The 22,384-nt window shown below is 35.9% G+C and overlaps 1 long non-coding RNA gene across 1 annotated transcript in view; it reads left to right on the top strand.

Moving 5' to 3' along the window:
- Positions 1 to 22,384, top strand: part of LOC132519327 (uncharacterized) — an 829,930-nt gene that overhangs the window by 268,690 nt on the left and 538,856 nt on the right. Inside the window, exon 2 of the long non-coding RNA XR_009540147.1 lies at positions 12,583 to 12,676. This is a non-coding gene — a long non-coding RNA (uncharacterized LOC132519327). The remainder of the gene's footprint in view (positions 1 to 12,582; positions 12,677 to 22,384) is intronic.

Genomic DNA, 22,384 nt, shown 5'->3' with positions numbered 1-22,384 from the left:
GTAATTCTAATGTTGGTGCATTTTTTGTTGTCCCAGATGTCTCTGAGACTGTTCTCAATTCTTTTCATTCTTTTTTCTTTATTCTGCTCTGTGGTAGTTATTTACACTATTTTATCTTCCAGGTCATTTATCTGTTGTTCTGTCTCAGTTATTCTGCTATTGATCCCTTCTAGAGAATTTTAAGTTTTATTCATTGTGTTGGTCATCATTGTTTGTTTGCTGTTTAGTTCTTCTAAGTCCTTCTTAAACATTTCTTGTATTTTCTCCATTCTATTTCCAAGATTTTGGATCATCTTTACTATCATTACTCTGAATTCTTTTTCAGGTAGAGTGCCTATTTCCTCTTTATTTGTTTGGTCTGGTGGGTTTTTACCTTGCTCCTTCATCTACTGCATATTTCTCTGTCTTCACATTTTGTTTAACTTACTGTGTTTTGTGCTTCCTTTTCACAGGCTGCATGTTTGTAGTTCCCGTTGTTTTCAGTGTCTGCCCCCAGTGAGTGAGGTTGGTTCAGTGGGTTGTGTAGGTTTCCTAGTGGAGGAGACTGGTGCCTGTGTTCTGGTTGGTGGGACTGGATCTTGTCTTTCTGATGGGCAGGGCTGCGTCTGGTGGTGTGTTTTGGGGTGTCTGTGAATTTGATTTGATCTTAGGCAGCCTCTCTGCTAATGGGCAGGGTTGTGTTCCTATCTTACTAGTTTTTTGGCATGGGGCGTCCAGCACTGGAGCTTGCTTGCTGTTGGGCAAGCTGGGTCTTAGCACTGAGACAGAGATCTCTGGGATAGCTCTCGCTTATTGATGTTGTGGGGCCAGGAGGTCTCTGGTGGTCCAATGTCTAGAACTCAGCTGTCTCACCTCAGAGCCTCAGGCCTGACACCAGGCTGGAGCACTAAGACCCTGTCAGCCACATGGCTCAGAAGAAAAGGGAGAAAAAAAGAAAGAAAAATAATTATTAACATAAAATAATAATAATTCAAAAACAGAAAAAAAAGGAAGAGAACAACCAAACCAATAAACAAATCCACCAATGATAACAAGTGCTAAAAACTAAACTAAGGTAAACATAAATATCATAAACAAATCAGTCTTAGACAGCAAACCCCAAGTCTACAGTTCCTCCAAAGTCCACTGCCTCAATTTTGGGATGATTTCTTGTCTATTCAGGTTTCCACAGATGCAGGGTACATCAAGTTGATTGTGGGCATTTAATCCGCTGCTCTTGAGGCTGCACAAAAATTTCCCTTTCTCTTCTTTGTTTGCACAGCACCTGGGTTCAGCTTTAGTTTTGGCCTCACCTCTGCATCTAGGTCGCCCTCAGGCATCTGTTCCCTGCCCAGGAAGGAGGGGGTTAAAGCAGCAGCTGTTTAAGGAGCTCTGAGTCACTCAGGCCTGGGGGAGAGAGGGGTACAGTAGTCATAATTTGAATGCGGGGCAAGCCTGTGGTGGCTGAGGCTGGTGTGACATTGCAGCATCCTGAGGCACACTGTGTGTTCTCCTGGGGAACTTGTTCCTGGATCATGGGACCCTGGCAGTGGTGGGTTTCACAGGCTCCTGGGGGTGTGGGTGGGGATAGTTACCTGTGCTTGCACACAGGATTCTTGGTGGCAGCCCCAGCAGCCTTAGCATTTCATGCCCGTCTCTGGGGTCGCAGCTGATAGCCGTGGCTTGCGTCCAACTCTGGAGCTATTTAGGCAGTGCTCTGCCTTCTGTGGAGAGAGGGAAGGAATCCCCTCTCTTCACGCACCCCAAAACAGTGGTCTCTTGCCTCTTCAGCAGGTCCTGACCTTTTCCCGGACTCCCTCCCAGCTAGCTATGGCACACCAGCCCCCCTCAGGCTGTGTTCACGCAGCCAACCCCAGTCCTCTCCCTGGGATCTGACCTCTGAATCCTGAGCCTCAGCTCCCAGCCCCCACCTGCCCCAGCAGGTGAGCAGACAATAGTTTCAGGCTGGTGAGTGCTGGTCGGCACCAATCTGTGTGGGGATCTTTCTGCTTTGCTCTCTGCACCCCTGTTGCTGCGCTCTCCTCCGTGGCTCTGAAGCTTCCCCCCCCACCAAAACCCCATCTTTGTCAGTGAAGGGGCTTCCTAGTGTGTGGAAACCTTTCCTCCTTCTCAACCCACTCTCAGACGTGCAGGTCCTATCCTATTCTTTCGTCTCTGTTTTTTCTGTTTTCTTTTGCTCTACCCAGGTACGTGGGGAGTTTCTTGCCTTTTGGGAGGTCTGAGGTCTTCTGCCAGCATTCAGTAGGTGTTCTGGAGGAGTTGTTCCACTTGTAGATGTATTTTTGATGTATTTGTGGGGAGGAAGGTGATCTCCATGTCTTACTCCTCCACCATCTTGAAGGTCCATCCCTCTAGTTCTTAAATCATATTTATTTTGAATATTTCTTCAAGAGCTTAAGTGGAGAAGTAGAATAAATAATTATTGCTCAATGAGTGTCAACATTACAATCAATACAGCTAAAATTCTTATCTCCTTTATACCTACTACAAGGATAGGTAATCATTGCTTTTCAGATCCCAGATTACTCATGACATATCCTATGGATACCACAGAACATACAGCCATATGAATGCAAGGAGACCCAGATTATTCCTTCTTTAACATCTCACCACAAATTATACTAGGGCCAACCGCTTAAACAAGGTAGCATACATAAAATTGGATGATATAAAATCATCTCCAATATCTCCAAATGAACTCTGTATTTTAATTTATCACTTGAAGGCACTATCCAATAAGTTACCCACAAAAGCAGATATTTTCCCTAGCCACTATAATTTTGAAGAAAGGAAATTTTGGCACATTACCTTACACATACTACGTGCTGACAAAAAGTTTCATTTTTAATTTCCTGTCTTTTACTCTGAATAAATCAAGATAATACACACATTTTTACCTTTTACACTTGAGTCTTTATTACCATAGGGCCAGTAGGCATGGTGCACTCATTTCACAAAATAAGAACTCCAGGGTAAAGTAGTGTAAGTAAGTGAGATTCATATGGAAGTCAGTGCAATAGGAAGTTGAGTCAAACAACTATAAAGTTTGAGAAAAAAGAGAGGACCTGGGGTCATACAGACCATCCAGAAGGCAATTACTGTGATATTGCACATTGAATGATGGAAGTAGGGCCAGGGTGGTGGCTGTGACAATATTGAGGGAGAATTTGGAAGGAAATATTCCTGTATAGGGACTGCTATAGAATGTGACTGGATAACATGGGAGGCTCATGAGTCAAGGCTTGATCCACATGGGATAAGAGAGAATGCAGCCAGGTTGCCCTCACATTCAAGGTGGTTTTGAAGCTTCGGACTAAAATGATTTTGAAAATTTTAAAATAAACTGTGATTTGGAATATGTTGAGTTTTATGTGATGTTTTGATAATAAAACAGAATTATCCTAAAGGCAGTTGACCTGGAACTGGAGTTAAAGTATCGGAGAATAGATAACAACATAAGACTCATCTCTCACAGAAATATGTCAAGGAATGGAAGACAACCTAGGAAGAACTAGGGTTAAAATAAGGGCACTGTATAAGTATAAAATCCATCAAAGTTTGTTCTAAGAATGAGCGCACGTTTAACAGTATCAAAGAAGAAAAACAGAGAAATGGTGCAAAATGCTCTTTCACATAAAACGCATTGTCAGAATTTTTTTATTTGAAATAAATTCACTTTATTTTAGAAGATATTTCTCAAAGGGATATGTAGTATGATACTCATTCTTCTTAAGGAGGGCAGAAGGTATATATTTATAATATAAAGATTAAAAGTAAATTCACACCAAAAATACATAAGAATTTATAAGCAACTAACTGCTTCCTTGAAACAACATGCTATTCTGATAATTTCCAGCCTGGACCAAAGTTTTGAGTCCTAGAAATAGTTAATCAGCTAGTCCCCTGATCTTGATAGGATCAGAACTTTCTGTAGTTCTGAGTGCCACCATATCTAGAGATGTCACCTACAGGACTAAAGTCATCATCAGAATGAAAGGAAAAAAGAAAAAGAAGGCAAGAAGTAAGTAGACAGAGAAAAGTGAAAATGCATTTGCCAAGACTATGGCCCAGTATCAGTCATTGTTACTACTAATGGCCTGAAGCAGCAACTAAATCCTCTAGCCTTGCTCTATGGCAAAACAGATATTCTCCCTTTAACACTGGCTGGCAAAAACAGGTCATGGAAATTTTATTTTATTTTTCACCACATTGTTTTATCAGTTTCTACTTCTAATGGATATAAGTTATACATGTAATCACCAATATTCTTATCAGCAATAAAAGGAATGATAACTGTCCTACATTATATGTATTAAAATTTAGTCAACTCTCAAAAAGTAACTGCAATTAAAACAGCAAGTCAAGGATGGATAATTCAATCTATACTATTTCACTGGTCAACTGAATGAAACTTCACAAGATTGTATCACACTGTTCATTGTCTTTGGTAATTCTCAGAAAACCACATTATCATTAGAGTTCATGTGATTGTATGATTTTCAAAGCAGTTCAAAATCACAAACACCGATTTGATTTCTGCAGCGAATGATCTGGATTAACATTAGTCTGGAAACAATTATCCTAGCTCTTTGATATAAAAAGAAGAAACCAATCAAGAATTTCAAAAATACTTTCAAAACAATAGACTTGGCAAATCTGTTTATGGAACTATAGAAATCGTTGATTCCCACATCTAATGAGATGAAAAATACATAGACTCACTGCTGAGGACATTAGAGACAACAAAATTCTATCTGTGGTGGACCTTGGCAACTCAAATATCTATACTTACTCACCATTCAGTGTGTTAATAAAGAAAAGGGCAGACTAGTTGAAGAAGAACACCTTGGTAACACCTGAGCTAAAAATGCTGCCCCTTGATGTTTATTTTCAAAATGCCGTTTGACATCTATATATTTTTGTTAGCAAGACAACTGAGCAATGTCTTATCTTTTTATTTTTCCCAGCCATGCTTACTTATATTAAGATAGCTGGGCAAATGTTCGGTTTTGCTTGAGCTTTTTAAACATTAGCATAGACCATAATATATTAATATTAATTTTCTCTTGTTGTGAAAAGGATACAGCAGCAAACTGACAATCCAAAGTTTAAAGTTTGTTGGTCAAAATAAAGTACATTGGCCTAGAGTAAGGATCCAGTTTTTATGCTTATTAGCTGTATAGTCTTGGGTAAATTCTTACTATCTCTGTATGTTTTTTCTCAACTAGAAAAAAATTTGATAAAGATTAAGGCCATTTAGAATTTATTTCTAAATTCTAAGACTCTAATGTTAGTCAGGAATTGAAGGCATAAAATTGGTCAAGGTCACACAGTAAAGCAGAGGCAAATATAACAATATGTCAGCAAAACAAATGAAAATGTTTTTATTATTTTAACATTCAGATATGTTAAGATATTCAGTCAGACAACTATTTATTCAGTCATTTATTGTTTCTATCATTTATGCTTTCATTAATATACTCTTAGATTTTTCATTTAACATGCATTCTTACAAATCCCCATGTGCCATGCACTGAGTTATGGACCAGAATGGTGAAACTATATGAGTCATTCATACATGCTTTGGAAGACATGCTAGTCTAGTAAGTGAGCTAGGCATATAAGTGAGTATTAGAATAGAGATGTGAAAATAATGTTTCACTACAAAAAGTAGCAATGACTTACTGGAACCTGGAGGATTTGACAAAAATGTTCACAGAGGAGGAGGAATTTGAGTTGGATATTGAAGGATTATTTCTATATTCTATTTGTGCCCCCCAAATTCATATGTTAACAACCTAATGCATGTTGTGATAATATTAGGAGTTGGGCCTTTGGGTTGTGATTGAGTCATGAGGACAGAGCTCTTATGAATGGAATTAGTGCCCTTATAAGAGAGGTCCCGGAGAGATCCCTGGCCCTTCTACCCTGTGAGGGCACAGCAAGAAGCCAGCAGTCTACAACCTGAAAGAGGGCCTTCACCAGAACATAACCATAGTGGCACCCTGATCTCAGACTTCCAGCCCCCAGAACTGTGAGAAATAAATTTCTATTGTTTATAAGTCATCTAGTTTGTAGTATTCTGTTATAACAGCCTGAACAGTCTAAAACAGTGATGTTTCATGTAATATTGTTACATAACAAGGATCTTCAAAACTTATTGCCTTAAAACAACAATGAACAATTATCAACAACAACAAAAAATAATCAACCGTTGAGATCTTGAACTTGCAATTTGGGAAGTACTCAGTAGGGAAGGCTCATCTCTGCTGCATGTGACCTGAGTTGAAGTGGCTTGACCAGGAACTGGAAGAGTCACCTTCGAGATGCTTTCCTCCCATGATTTGCAAGCGTTCTTGCCTACCTGCAGTGTGGTGGCGGGAATACAAGAGTGAGCATCCCAAGACAGCCAAGTGGTGTAGTGTTGCCCTTTATAACCTGGCCTTGGAAGTTACAAAATATACTTCAACTGCAGGTACAGGCCTGCCCAAATGCCAGTGGAAGCAATAGCCCCACCTCCCTATAAAAGGAACATAACATCTCATTGAAAGCATAGCCTGTGTAATGAGAGAATTCGTTTGTGGTAATCCTGGGGAGTACGACCTGCCACAGAGGATTAGCTTTTTTTTTCAGATGAGAAGATAGGTAAGGAATTTCAAACAAACAGATCGGACAAAGACATGGCATAGAAGAGTTTGGAAACTGGATTTATCAAGAAGTATTTCCAATGATTTCAATTATTCTTTGTACATAATCACAGTACTTTTTCTAATAATGTTTTATATAACAAATGTAAGCATAAAAGAAAATGAGCAAGTATCATAACATGAATTTTTATCTCCTTAAGCAGTAAATTATACTTAATGAAATTTATTTTATTTTACAATATAATTTTATTCAGGGGAAATGTCATTTTTATGGAAACCTCAAAGGAAAAATTAGAGATAATAAAACAACTCTATTTAGTGAAGAACTATAAGTTATCTGATTCTGACGAGGATTTACTGTAGAATAGGAGACAAAATGGTTAACAAAGAGGAACATTTCAAAGTCTGAGGAAGTAATTGATCTCAGAAAGGAAGAAGAAGTGATATTGGCCTTCTTAAGTTCATGTAGAAAGGGCATATGTTTCTAGAATATATGGTGTTATTTGTAGCTGCACGAATTACCCAGATAATCAATATATGTAAGAGATATTTTGATCTTATTGTTGACCATCGTTATGGTTTTCAAAAGCACGCAGATAACAATTTCAAGAGTCATCCAATTAATGGTAATTTTATAACATTTTCTTCAGTTGTTTAGGACATGGTAAAACGGAAAGAAATAAAAGGTTAAATTCTTGTCTTGGCTTCGTTTTCTTGTGGAATTTATTTTTATCTCTCCCATTAAGTTCTCTGTTTCCTTGTTTTTACTTTTAAAAAGATTTGGAATGTTGTAAATTATTGAAATGTATTAGCTTAAGCTTCATTTTTATTTAGCAGCCATTTTACACAGCCTGTCAAAGGAAGAGTATTTTTTCACATACAATATGAATTTTAATAGCACTACCTCTAACTCTCTCTCTCTCTCTCATTACACACACACTTTCCTTCAATGGCAGAGGTTTGATTTGGGTCCTCTAAGAAACAGATGCTGACAAGGAATTGGATTGCAAGACATTTATTGCAGGAAATTCCTGTGAAGAATAAAGAGTAGTGAGGAGTAGCCTTCAGACTCTAATGCAGGTCTGACACTTCTAATAGGAGAGGACGAAAGAATGAGACTTGGATAGAAAGACTCTCAGACTTCAGCACAAGTCTGAAAATTTCAGCTAGGCTAATGAAAGACCAGAACCAAAGTTACCCATTATTCAAATCTCATGGCCCATCAGAATAAGTTGACACTACTAAAGTGGCTGTGTTAAATTACTGTTCGGGAATATCCCAGGGAATAGGCAGGCTTAGGGTGAATGCCATTGTGGATTGATAAGGGCAGCAGCTAGAGCTGCCAGTCATCTGTGCTCCACAGCAAGCAATCTGAGCAGTGCAAGTTCATGGCTGCCACAAGAAGATAAAACAAATAGGTAAAAGTGACACTAGAAAGAAAGTCTACTCAAAATAACATTATGATTCTGTTGGTTTCACATCTCAAATACAGAATCAGCTGTTATTTTGAATCAAGCTCTAGTATAGGTGGCAAAATATCTGAAAATAAAGAATCAGATTATGGGAAAGAAAGAAGCAGAAGAAATTAGTCAAATGTAGTTATTCACAGTAATTGAGTTCCAGAAACATTAGAAAACCCCAATCAAATTTCTGGCAGCTAATGTAGACAGGGCAGATGGTCAGTGTTAGGAGTGAGATGGGAATTTAGTTTCATGAGTTGAAGGAGGATGGTTAGAGTCACCAGGTGTGGTGCTATGTCAGGAGTTGGGAAATCTGTACCCTGCTAGACTGGCAGGAAGGTACAGAGCTGGGAAAGACTGAAAGGTATGAGCAGAGTTTGCTCAGCTGAACTGACAAGGGAGAAAAAAAGGATTTTGCCAGGTTTCATGGACTCTACAAAGCAGAGGAGCCTTGAATCTCAGTGGCAACCACCTTTCCAGTGAGAGCTGCCTAGGGAGGCTACATCCTGACTTTAATTGCTGGAACATTGGAGTTTTGCTATCATTGAGGCATAGCAGGGCTTAGGTTTAGGGCAATTTTAAAATTTGTCTCTTTATGTAAAGTGTTTTAAAATTTTGCCAAGGTACATGTGGTTCTGCATCCTTAGTTATGGCTCCTTCTACTTTGATCTTCCTCTTTTAAAGACTGATGATTGTATTGGGCAACCAAGATAAACCAGGATAATCGCACTATCTCAAGGTCCTTAATCACATCTGCAAAGTCCCTTCTGCCATCCATATAAGGTAACATATTAACGGGTTATGGAGATTAGGACATAGACATTTGGTAGGAAAGCCATTATTCTCTCTTCACAAGTCCAAGTAACTTAAGTGCACACCAGTACAGAATTCGAGAATATTTATATGAATACAAAAATATTTAGTAATCAAATCAACAAAGAAAAAAATCACAATGGCTTGCATCCAGTAACAAATTATTAAGCAAAATAAAGCTGAGAAATATGACCCATAATATGTAGAAAACTCAGGACTTCTCTGGTGGCACAGTGGTTAAGAATCCGCCCGCCAATGCAGGGAACAGGGGTTCAGGCCCTGGTCCGGGAAGATCCCACATGCCACAGAGCAACATGTGCCACAACTACTGAAGCCTATGCACCCTAGAGCCCATGCTCCAAAAAGAGAAGCCACCACAATGAGAAGCCCACACACCGCAACAAAGTGTAGCCCCGCTCACTGCAACTAGAGAAAGCCCACTAGCAGCAACGAAGACCCAACGCAGCCAAAAAATAAATAAATAAAATAAAATAAATAAATTTACAAAAAAAATATGTAGAAAAATCAACAAAATGAAGCAGACCCTCAAAATGACTGACATGTTAGAATTATTAGAAAAGAACTCTAAATCACTTAGTAAAACTCTGTTCAAAAAGTTCAAGTTGAATGAAACTTTGAATGTGTTTAGTAAAGAGAAGTTATAAAAAGACCTAAATTGAAATTCTAGAGATAAAAATCTCTAATGTTTGAGAAGAAAAATACACTGAATGAGATTAATTGCAGATTACACCTTTTAGAAAAAGATTAGTGATGATGAAGACATAGTATTATAAATTATTAAACACAAAACAAAGAAAAAAGACTGAAGAAAAAGTAAAGAACGTCACTGACTCACTGAAACAAGATAAAAGCATTTTTTAGTAAAAAGAAGGATAAGAGAGTAAGAAATGATGAAATTTTGATAACTGGATGGCTACCAAGTCACCACTGCCAGGCATGAGACAACAGCTGCACTGATTTCAGTTACTGGAGATTAAGGTAACCAATGGAATTTGGGAATGACACATCCAACTTCTGAAGAATTGTGGTTCAATTGATACCTAAGGAAATGTAAAATGACAAGGCACAAGCTAAACATACAATCAGTTGGTTATTGTTATCTCTAATAATTTTAAAATGGAATTAAAGGCTGTGTTGGGGCAAATCTTGGCCTTGTGCTGAGCTCAAATTTCTGAGTCCAAGCAATGGCTATTAGCCTCAGGGCTTGCACCAGAGGGAGAATTAAACTGGAACAACACAAAGTATCTCTATGACCTCTGGTTATCAAGACAGTAGTCCAAGTGGTGGGGCTAGGAGAATCCAAGAAACCCCTGAAACCAGGAGATATAGTGTAAAGGAGTTGTCTTTTTTTTTTTTTTTTTTTTTGCGGTACGCGGGCCTCTCACTGTTGTGGCCTCTCCCATTGCGGAGCACAGGCTCCTGACGCGCAGGCTCAGCGGCCATGGCTCACGGGCCCAGCTGCTCCGCGTCATGTGGGATCTTCCCGGACCGGGGCACGAACCCGTGTCCTCTGCATCGTCAGGCGGACTCTCAACCACTGCGCCACCAGGGAAGCCCAGGAGTTGTCTTTTTAGTGAATCAATGTTATCAGCTTCCTAAAGAGCTTCACTGAAATGGATTTTGAGAGTGACTAACTTAGAAGCAGTCTCCTTGGGTTTGATGCTACAGAATGGAGATGCATGTTTGGGTTGATGCAAAAAGCACAGATTACTACTGAACAGTCACAATGTCTATATATGTTCCAAACACAAAGCAGTTTGCTCCCCAGGGAAGAATAGCCTGGTAGACTGGATAAAAGCTTTTATGAAATTTTTTACCTTTATAAGATAAATTTGCTTTTTTCTCCTTTAAAAACCAAGTGGAAATCCCAGATGAGGTAGCTGATATATTGTATATGCAAGCCATGCTGGATTGACTTTATGATGATCAAGATGTTCACTTACAATTATGTTGTAAATTCTCTGATTAAGAGGAACCTCTTTGCATGTGCATTAGTTTGGGAGGGATGTCATTACAAAGTACCACAGACTGCTTAAACAATATAAATATTTAATCTCACAGTTCTGGAGGCTAGGAGTCCAATATCAAGGTATTGGTAGGGTTGGTTCCTTCTGAGTGCTGTAAGGGAAGGGTCTGTTCCAAGCCTTTCTCCTTGGCTTATAGATGGCTGTCTTCTACCTATCGGTCTTCACATTGTATCCCCTCTACCTATATCTCTGTTTACAAATTTTCCCTTTTTATAAGGTTATCAGTCATATTGGATTAATACTCATCCTAATAACCCCATTTTAGCTTGATTATCTCTGTAAAGACCCTATCACCAAGTGAGATCACATTCTAAGGTACAAGCATTTAGGACTTAAACATATGAGTTTTGGGGGAGACACAATCTAACCTATAACACCATGTAAACTTACTACTGGAAAATTAAGCCATGAAAAGTCATATCAGATTTATTGTGTCTGCTTTCCACCTACAATACCAACAATGCTTGATACAGTTTCAATCGTGCAAAAATTACAACAGGCTAAAAAAGACTGGTAATCAGGGATCTTGTAAATGCTTTTATCTCAAAACCGATCTAGGAAAAGAGTTAACTGGTTTGCTTTCACATGGGAAGAATCCAATTCACATTTATTGTATTGCCAGAGGTTTATTTGATTTCACCAGCTTATGGTTACAATTTAGTTAGGAGGGATTTGGACTTGATCTTGAAGCAAGTCTTGATTGTAATAACACCCTACAATAATGTTATCATAATAATATCAGAAACTGAAAAGCAAGCTAGGACTGACTTAAACACAGTAGTGACACACGTGACTAACAGAGGCTAGTTAATAAATCCAGCTAAAGTCCAGGATTTTGTCCAAATGGTGGAATTCTTTAAACTAACCTAGGCAGAAGCTAATCATGATTTTCACAGGCAACTCAAAGTGCTATCATTGCCAACCCCTGGAACTAAGCAAGAAGAATAGAGCCTGGTCATGTTGTTAGCATTTTAGAGGATTTACATTCCACATCTGAGCATACTGCTACCTCCTATTCATACGACAACCTCCCCCAAAAAGATATATTTGAATGCAGCTGAACTACAGCAGACTACATCTAAGCTGGAAAAGACAGTGACTAAATCAATATCTTTTGGTCTGTATGATCCTCTCTCAAATATAATTTTGGAAGTATATACAACTCACACTTATGCAGACTGGAGCTTACGACAAAAGCCTAATGTGACCTCTGGAATATCTGACCAGAAAATTCCAGATGTGCCATTCTAGTACACACAGTTTGAGAAACAATTGTTGGGGCTTACTATTGGGTATTATTTGAAACTCTCCCTATGAGAAAGAACATAAAATAATCTTGAAACCTGAAATAGCTATAACAGCATGAGTAATGATGAAAAAACACTCTAATAAAGAAGGCAGTGAGAAGAGCTCTATAATGAAATGGAAATGGTTCATGCAGAAACCAGCTGCCCGAGGAATGCAAGGAGGTACTAACTGCATTCAAGTGCAGTCAACTGTTTTCCTCTAGGACTGACTTTGGATCCACCTGAGGAGATCATGGATTCTATTGCCAAGTAGGCAATACCCTATGAACTGCTCTCTATTGACCAAAAAATTTTTCTTGGCTTACAGAAGTTCCAAGGAGGACAGACAGCATGCTGTTTGGAAGGCCACCACACTATGACCACACTATGACCAACTGGTCGAAAAACTCTTATCGAAGAAGGTAAGAAAAGTCAGCTCAGTGGGCTGACTTGTATGTTATTTACTTTGCAGTGAAGGAAGAATTGAGAATAAGATCCCCAAAAGTCTGGGTGTATCTCAAACTGAGCTTTTCAGCAAATGTTTTTCAATAAATGATGCTGGAAAGTTGATGCCCATATTAAAAATAAAAATGTTTACCAGTAGTTTACAACAATTACAAAATTAAACCAAATGAATCATAGATATACATGTAAAAGCTAAAACTGTAAAACTCATAGAAGATAGCATATTATACAGCCTCTTGATATCACATCACCATAAGTAAAACTTTGTTTTATAGGAAGCAAACATTATTTTGAAAATGAAAGAAAAGCATGAAAAGTTGCATTCATAAAATTTAGAAACATTTTCTCTTCAAAAGGCAATAAAGAAAATATTGTTGAGAAAATAAACTATAAGCCACAGAATGTGAAAAGTTATTTGCAAATCATATATCTGATAAGGAATTGTATACAGTACAAAAGGGACTCTTAAAACAATAATAATACAAATAAAATTTAATAATTGACATAACTTTGAACAGATACTTTTACAAGAAAATAAATAAAAGGCGAATAACCGCATCAAAAAATGCTCAACATCATTACCTATCAAACAAATGAAAATTAAAGTGACAATTAAATACCAGAAAACAACTATTAAAATAGCAAAAATGTAGGAAGACCAACTCCCATACACTGCTGCTGAGTATGTAAAACAATACAGCTATTTTGGAAAAAGTTTTGGCACATTCTTATAAAAGTAAAAATTTACCTAAAATACGATTATTCCATTCCAGTGTATTTAGCCAAAATAAGTGAAAACATACATCCACACAAAAAGTTTGAACATGAATACACAACATATCTTTTTTTTAGGAGAGCAAGTTCTGAAGACAATTTAATTATCCATGAATGATGAAAAGATTAAAAGCATGCAATATATCCGTACAACGAGACACTATATAGTAATTTAAAAAGAACAAAGCAATAACACAACAACTGTTGATCCATGCAACAACAAGGATTAAATATCATACAGAGTAAAAGATGCCAGAAACAAAATCTATAAAACACATGATTCCATTTTTATAGGGTTTAAGAAAATGCAAACTAATGTATAATAGTAAAAATCAGATAAGTAATTGTCTAGAGCCAACAGGGAAGTGGGGGACAGGACTATAAAGAGACATGAGGGCACTGTGGGAAGTGATGGAAACATTCTGTACATTGATTGTAGTTGTGATTTTGTGATTTTTGACATATTAGGTGAAAACTCATCAGATTCTAAATTTTCAAATGCATAAAGTTTATTATAAAAAATTTTCACTAAATAAAACGTATTTTAAAATATCTGCTCTGATGCCCATTGATAAGTTAAAAATTTGACAATGCAACTTGAATTCAGATATTATATGCAGAATGTTCATTGGCTACACGCATCAAAGCAAATACTCAGCAGAGTACAATAAAGGCAGGAAAATTACATAAAAAATTAACAAAGAGCCTACTGTTCTTTCTCTATCACTTTCAAGACACATATTTATCTGTATACTTAATATAGTCATTGGGCAGAATGAAAAATAGGAAATGCTTAAAATGAATACACAAGAAGGATTTTAATTTTAAACTGTAATTTTTATTTAATATTTATCTCATCATCTCAACTCCTTTTATCAGTTCTTCTGTTATTAGAACCAAAATTTTCTCAAGTTTCTTAGGCTTAAAGATTTGAGCCATCTTTCAATTTCTATTTCTTGTACATTCTACATTCCATCTCATGAAATGTTATTATTTCAAAAATATTTCTCTACATTCTAATTTGAAGGTATGTATTATATAATGTATGTAAATATATATAAATATAAATACATAAAGTATCTATTACATATGTATTACATAATACATAGATAGCTATAAGAACCTCTTAAACAGTATTCTTTCACCTTGTTCTCAGCAGTTAATTTATCCTGCATATTGCCCTAGAAGACCACTTTAACCTTGGCATCACTGATAATGACAACCTAGTACTGGCAAGATCAAGTCTGAATCATTCTGCCTACCTCAAGCATTCAATATCTCTGTGCAGTTGTCTAATTCATGACAATTTACTTACTTAAATTTACTTCATTAAGCACAGCACAGAGGCAAGTTTTGGCATGGGCTATGAAAATATAACAAACTAGTGAATGAGAAAACAAATATCTATATGTATTATATATAAATGTACATGTATATTTATTGTAATAAATGAGACACAAATGGGAAATTAGAAAAATCAACTAAAATCTTGATTTATTACCACTTCAAATCCACTCTGAAGGCCATTTTTTCCCCCTACCACTTAGAGGACCTACAATTTTTTTGGCCTCTCAGATAATAAAAGTCCTATGATCATTTTGATTGCTAAGAACTGTCTCATTTCAATAGTTAAAATGTTCGGTGCATCATTTTTGTAACATACTTAGTACCACATACCAATCTAGTATACAGCTTTATTTGTCTCCCTGGTATGACATTCTTTAGGCTAGAAAACCAGCAGTGGTAGATGTCAATGTGAAACAGCTTCTTTATTTTCCTAGCAGGTACATGCTTCTCCTTTACTGTAACTTCAGTCTATTTCTGGCTCCTCTGGGGTGGGGAAAAGAGAAGGTAAAAGGTAGGAAAGAACTTAATTGCTATACAGTCTAGCATTTTGTATGTAGCACGGCATGGTTGCTTTCTGGGTGAGATAGACTCTCAACATTAATTCTTTTCCCTTTAGAGTAATTTCATGGGCTTTTCTGAGTGACCCCCTCTGGCTCTTCTAGAGGTAGCTTTTTTGACATAGGTAATTCTGCCTTTGAGCTGACTTATTTAAACATCCCCCTTAGCTTTTGCATCTGATAGTTGATTGCCAGTCACCTCCTGATGGGAAGTCCTTCTGGACAGGTTGCTTTTCTAAAAAGAAAATGAACTTAAGAGAAATGAACACAATTTTCAATGGAAATATAGTTCTCCAAGTGTCAGGCTAGGCAGCTAAGACACATTCTCACTTTTAATCATTTTAGGCCCTTTCTTAATAGTAGTCTGTAAGCCACCATAAATTTTGGGGGTAGATATAAACCTTTCCAAGAGGTACCTTAGATTAATATTCTCTCACTTGGTTCAGTTTGAAGGAGATATATCCCCATCATGGATATGAGAGGTGTTAAGGAAGCCACAAAATCTTATAAATCATCTCCAAAGAAATCTTCTTTCTTCACTTCTTTAAACTACATTATTTTGATGCTTAAAGATGAACTTCAGACACTGTTGACAGATTCTATTTAGTAATTCATACTTTTGAATATGATGGTGCTTAAATGTATTGTTTTATGTGGTCCATAGTGGAATCAGCCGTAATTAATATATAAAGAGTTCAATTCTAATATTGTGTTATAAAATTATTACCTTGGAGTTGCATTTTTACAGGATATTAGGTTCTTAAGTCAGCACAAAGAGTGAAAATTCATTAGGGTAAAAACTACACTTAAAAAGCTGTTATATCATTCACAAAGTAGCATCCATTTCAGTTACTCTAATTTTTCTATAATCAAATTTTCTTTATGGACCCCAATTAATTTTTTGATTTTTCTTCTAAGAATGTCAATAAAGCTATCTTCATTCATTGATCTTGACTACCTAAGCAAATCTTTTAACTTATTTTTTTCAGTAATTTGAAAATGCTTGAAAATATTCTTTCCATATATTTTAATCAATGAGCATTGGCAGTTTCAAGCTTGATTATATCTAATGTGAGTTTATATGCCCAAGAATTAGAACAGTCTGCAGAATATCCATCCTCATGACTTGCTTCTCTCAGTCGAATAAGAAAAAATATATGTCATGTATACATCAAAGCAGTCTCATGATAAATTTCTGTTTGAATGTTTCCCATTGCCGGAATAAAATCCAATTTTTTTACTTTGATTATAATGTGTGCTTTCATAATTAGGTTTTTCACCACCTCATTGAATAACCATGTTCCACTCTTCACCATACATGGAATCTTTAGATAATATATATCTTGCTTTCTTTCTCTCAAACATGGTATCATAAAGTCTTTGTATGCACAGTTCCCTCTGTTTGGGACAACAAAACTACCCAACACCAATCTCCAGATTTTTATCTGTATCTCTATTGGGTCATTCAAGTTCTAAAATTGTTCATGAACTTTCTTGTATAATTAACCTCTTATCATTAGTTATTACATTAATTTTTGAAAAAAATTACCTTCTTTTTTTTGTACATTATCATTTTATCTCACACTCCTAATCTCTTGCAGTTCAGATAATTTGGAGTAGAAAACTTGTCTGCTTTGTTTCTAACAAGTCCCTAGTACCAAGGAGTATTTATTTGTACTGAAATTTAGGTATTTTTCATCAATAATATTATATTATATCAATAATATTGCTTCCACTTACACTTTTCTTCCAAGTCAATGATTTTATTCTGACTGAATCCAAAAGAATCCAAAAATTGTCATTTGGGTTTTATGTTTCAATTTAGAAAGAAAAAGTGAGATAATAAAAACAGGCATAAAATAATACAATTTAAGCATAGCTTGATTTTTTGTTAACGTTATAATTTTTAAAAAGTAAAATAGTAATTGTATTAGAACCATACCTTTTCTTCATTTTACATATTAGATACGCTCAGCAATTTGAAATATTTAAATACTTAGTGTGTAAGCTTTAGGTGATGAAGGTACTCAGAATGCATTCTGAATATTTCTGTTAAAATTTATTTTGACATTTATTTAACATGTTCTTGTAACTGAAAGTTTAAGTAAGACCCTGAATTTCGACTTTAGGGGGAAAAAAATTATGGCCCTGCTGTGAGTCAATTGGTTTATGAAATCTCCCCTGACCTTATAAATTGGTAAAAATAATAGTCCCTTGACCCAGTGGGAGCCAAGACATTTTGCAATGCATTTTTTTTTTCCTGTGAAAGCTGGAAAAAATGCCCTTGCTCTCTTCCCTCTAGACCTTAGTGAAAGAGAATGTGGGGATTTGACTCAAAGTTACCAATGCCAATATTTGGATCAAGAATTGACCAAACACTGAAGAAGTGGAGCAAAGAAATGACAATAGATCATTTTAGTCCTGGTGATATGATTTGAGATCTAGAATGCACTTGAAGCTAAACAGATCCCTATGCTGTTGTGTGAGACAATAGATTCTTTTTTCTTGACGTAAACAAATTTGAGTTGCAGTTTTCATTCCAGAAACAGAAAGTAACCCAATCAATATTATACTGATAATAAGGAAATAGAGTAAGATTGCTGTACCAATCATCTTCACATTTGCAAACATCTTGTGAATAAATGGATTAGTATTAATAATACTAGCTAATATGTTCTGAGCACTTACAATGCAACGAATATTGTAATAACTATTTTATGTGTTCATTTCACTAAATTATGGCAAAAAATACTATGATGGAGGCATTAACATTATTTACACATTACAGTGGAGAATTAATGCTGAGAATTGCTTAGAAATTTAAGTAACTTGACAAGTCCATAGTGAGTAAATAGCTGCATTTATAAATATTTGGCATAAATATATTGTCCTTAATCATTATTACATATCTGTTTGGATATCAGAAATATTCGAAACCTTTAATTTTGCTTTGTCAATTTTGAAACCCCCATCAGTTAATAGTGGGATATTTTAAGTAGCAAATAAATAAGATAATTTCTTTACTATGTCATAGAAATTAAGTGATGACATAGACATGATTGTCTCACAAAATAAATTATTTAAGATATAGCTAAAGAATTTCATTTATTCCTCAATAATTTTGTTGAAAGAAACATGAAAGTCACATTGTTAGGCGCCATTGGGAACCCAAAGATAAATAAGGCTTCGATTCATTTTAAGAATATCTTAAAACAAGTCTAAAGGTAAAGATGACTCTAGGTATGTACATATCTTATTACCTTCCATTTCCTCTTGTAACCTTAACATATTTATCATGTTTGTAAGATTATTATGGAAGAAAGTATAAAGTGAAAAGTAAATAAGTAAACAAGTGGTACTTACTTTGAGAGTGGTGTTGAGGAATCATTTAAGAGAGTTGTAATTTTTTATGAAGGAAACTTATTGTGAGTTGCTTGGAGAGCATTTACACGCATTTGCTGTACTGAGGGGTGTATGTAAGCCTGAGCAATCTATTGATGAGAGGCTTTAATATTGACTCATGGCAACAGATCAGAGTAGTGAAAATTTTAAGGTCAGAGGTAGAGCCTGGGTTAGAAAAGTCAACCTGAATTCATCTTAAAAGCTTCCACCCAAGAAGACTCTTGCCGAAGTGGGTAGAAACCCCAATACAAAGACTGTGTGGGGTGAACTGCTGGAAAATCAAATGACTAGTTGGAAATTGGGGTAGCCAGCTGAAGGAGAGGTACTTTCCTTGTGACAAGATTCATCATCAGGTAGGCCCAGCAAGGAAGAACAGAATACACTCATCCACAAGAGACTAATGATAGCTTTTTTTTTTTTCTGCTCATTGTACAACTTTCTTTCTTTTTTTTTTTAACTTCTTTATTGGAGTATAATTGCTTTACAATGGGGTGTTAGTTTCTGCTTTATAACAAAGTGAATCAGTTATACACATACATATGTTCCCATATCTCTTTCCTCTTGTGTCTCCCTCGCTCCCACCCTCCCTACCCCACCCCTCTAGGTGGTCACAAAACCTAGCTGATCTCCCTGTGCTATGCGGCTGCTTCCCACTAGCTATCTATTTTACGTTTGGTAGTGTATATATGTCCATGCCGCTCTCTTACTTTGTCACAGCTTACCCTTCCCCCTCCCCATGATAGCTTTTTATAAAACAACTAGCAAGCCAGACAGAGAATATGAAACTACCTTAGATTAAAGCATATCAAATAAATTTATGTACCCATGTTCCTTTTATCTTTCCTTTGGTGGCTTGAAGGGCCATTCATTGCAAGATGAGGTAGGCTAAGCCAAGTGTCAAACAGCCCCAATGGAGCTGGGAAAGGAAGAAGATTTTGCTCTAAATAAATAATGTTTAGGGTATTGATTATTCCATAGAACTGAGCCCGGTGATTACAGATCTGACATTGTGGTTTTAATTCAAGTGAACTTACAACTACTACTTAAATATAAGCAAAAACAACAGTGACATATGTAAAGAATCCTTTGGTAAGTAAGGGAAACTGGAAGACAGAAACAATTCTGTTTTGATAACATCCCACAAGATATATGTGGAGTATAGCCTGCACACATTTCACAAGCTTTCTGTTAAGGGGAAGAAAATCATTGATCTAGGACAGGTTATAAGGTTCCTGAAAATAAAGAACTTCTTTTATTTATCCCTCAACTCTTAATACACAGATCTTAAATGTAGAAAAACAAACCTAACTACAATAATAGTTCTGGATTGTTATAAATTAAGTCAATAACTTCTAGACTTTTGTAAACAGCAGTTTCATGTCAAAGAAGTGAAACTGGCTGGTTAGTGAAACAAAGAGATGCACTAGAAGAGTTCAGAAAAATTATTCTGCATTCTATGGAAACAACCAAATTAAGGACTCTAATTTTAGAGCTATTATCTTTTCTTTACAACAATGTATAATTTCAAAATGTACCTGACTTTTAACCTCTAGGTCTTTGGTTTCCTTTTAGGAATGCTATTTCACCCCATTTCACTTATTTTCAAATATGTTTTTCCCAAGCATTTCCTATTCATTTCATACTCTTGTTTTCCATTCTTATCCAATTTTATTCTCACTTGAATTCTCCTGACTTATGGTGTTTTTTTCAGGTGCAGTAAGTTGTAGGTCTTGAGAGTTGGCTTTTTATGTTACTCCTATTCTGCTCTTTAGTTAGATTTTCTTGTTGATGATGTAGTAGAATGTCTAATTTTGATCAATTATATTAAGGCTATAGCTAATGTACTGAGAGATTAACTTCAAAGGAAGAATGGATTTTCTAAGGTTATTATTATGTGGTTTTTCCCCTTTTGTTTGGTGAGAATCATATGTTGTTTGCTCTCTGCAATCAAAAATCCAAGCTTAAAGAATTGCAGGCCAGGAAGATATGCATTGAGGGAGAGCAGTTCTAGAATGAGAGAATAGCATGGAAAAAGGAACTACATACAAAATAAACCTTGTTAGTGATGGAAGATGAAACTGGAGAAAAGGTGTTGTTTAGACCATAAAGACTTTTGTCTAACTTGATAAGTAGCTTGCATGCTATTCAACTGAAGCATTTAAAAATATTAGAGACATAGCAAGGATGAATGATCTTAGAAAGTTGACTATGATGACTTTGCAGAGAATAAACAACAATGGCTTGAGGCTTAAAGTAAAAAAAAAAAAAGCTAAGGCACTCTCATGATAGTCTATCTGATAAATGATGGAAGCTTCAACTAAGGTAGTAAAAATTAAATATATGACAAATAGTACAAAGAGGTGATAAAAGGAAGCATATTACTCTAGGTGTCATTTAATAAGGAAGTGGTATAACTTGAAGGAAAAATATGATGTCATAGATATGTGCTATATTCCCTAAACTAATAATAAAATAACAAAATAAACATTTATAGAAAAGGCCAAAATGTGAGATGAAATATAATTATAAACTAATTCAAAAGAAGACAGAAAAATGGGAAAAAAGGAAACAGTATATGAGAAAATAGAAAATAAAGAACAAGATGATAGATTTAAATTAAATGTGCATGTTTTCTAATCCAGGATAATAAATTACCATAAATTTAGCAGTTTAAGCCAATAATGACTTAATTTCTTATAGTCTCTTTAGGTCAAAATTCTAGTCAAGGTTTGATTGTGTTATCTACTCAGGGTCTCACATTGCTGAAATCATGTCATTGACCAAGGCTGTGTTATCATTATATTTGGATTCCTATGGTAGCTTATAGTTGGTAGAATTCAGTTTCTTGACAGTTGTTGACTTGGTGTCAGTGCCAGCTCCTAGAGATCTTTGCCATGTGGCTCCCTCCACCCTCAAAGCCAGCAATGGAGAATCTCCCTCATGTTCATTTCTTCTCTTCAGAAATAACCCAGTTCATTTCTTGGGCACAAGTGATTAGATCAGGATCATACAGGAAAATATCCCTCTTCTAAAGTAAAAGGTACCATAAAACATAATCTAATATTAATAGTGAAATGCCATTATATTAACAAATACTCTCACATTAACAACTACATGTCCTGTACAACAGGTAAAGGAATTTTGGGGCCATCTTAGAATTCTTCCTAGCACACTAACACTATCAAAAGTACAATTAAATGTGAATAGTCTAAATACCTAAGTTTAAACACAGTGGAAGGGAGCTATTTTAATTTGGAAGATTATGCTGAAAGTTCTATGGGCAGAGTCATTGCAAAAAACAATAGAAAATTCAGTGGGAAATAATGAGAGAAGGCCAACATCACTGCTTGTCTGATGTCTTGATAAAGCCTGGGGCAAGCCATAGACCAAAAAATAAGCCAGAAGTTTAATAAGGAGACATGGGGAATGAGACAACCTTAGTGCAGAAGATTTTTCATTTTATGTAGTCCCACTCATTTATTTTTGCTAAGTGGAGACAATTCTTTATGGATTTTCTGCATGTCTTATATGAGCTTTTGTCCTACACAATCGTTCCAAGAAAGTTTGCATGGCAAATATCCTTGG

The sequence above is a fragment of the Lagenorhynchus albirostris genome, chromosome 4 (assembly GCF_949774975.1).
Source record: "Lagenorhynchus albirostris chromosome 4, mLagAlb1.1, whole genome shotgun sequence".
Lineage (NCBI taxonomy): Eukaryota > Metazoa > Chordata > Mammalia > Artiodactyla > Delphinidae > Lagenorhynchus > Lagenorhynchus albirostris.
The sequence above is the reverse complement of the archived record's forward strand: the minus strand, read 5'-3'. Positions and strand labels throughout refer to the sequence as shown.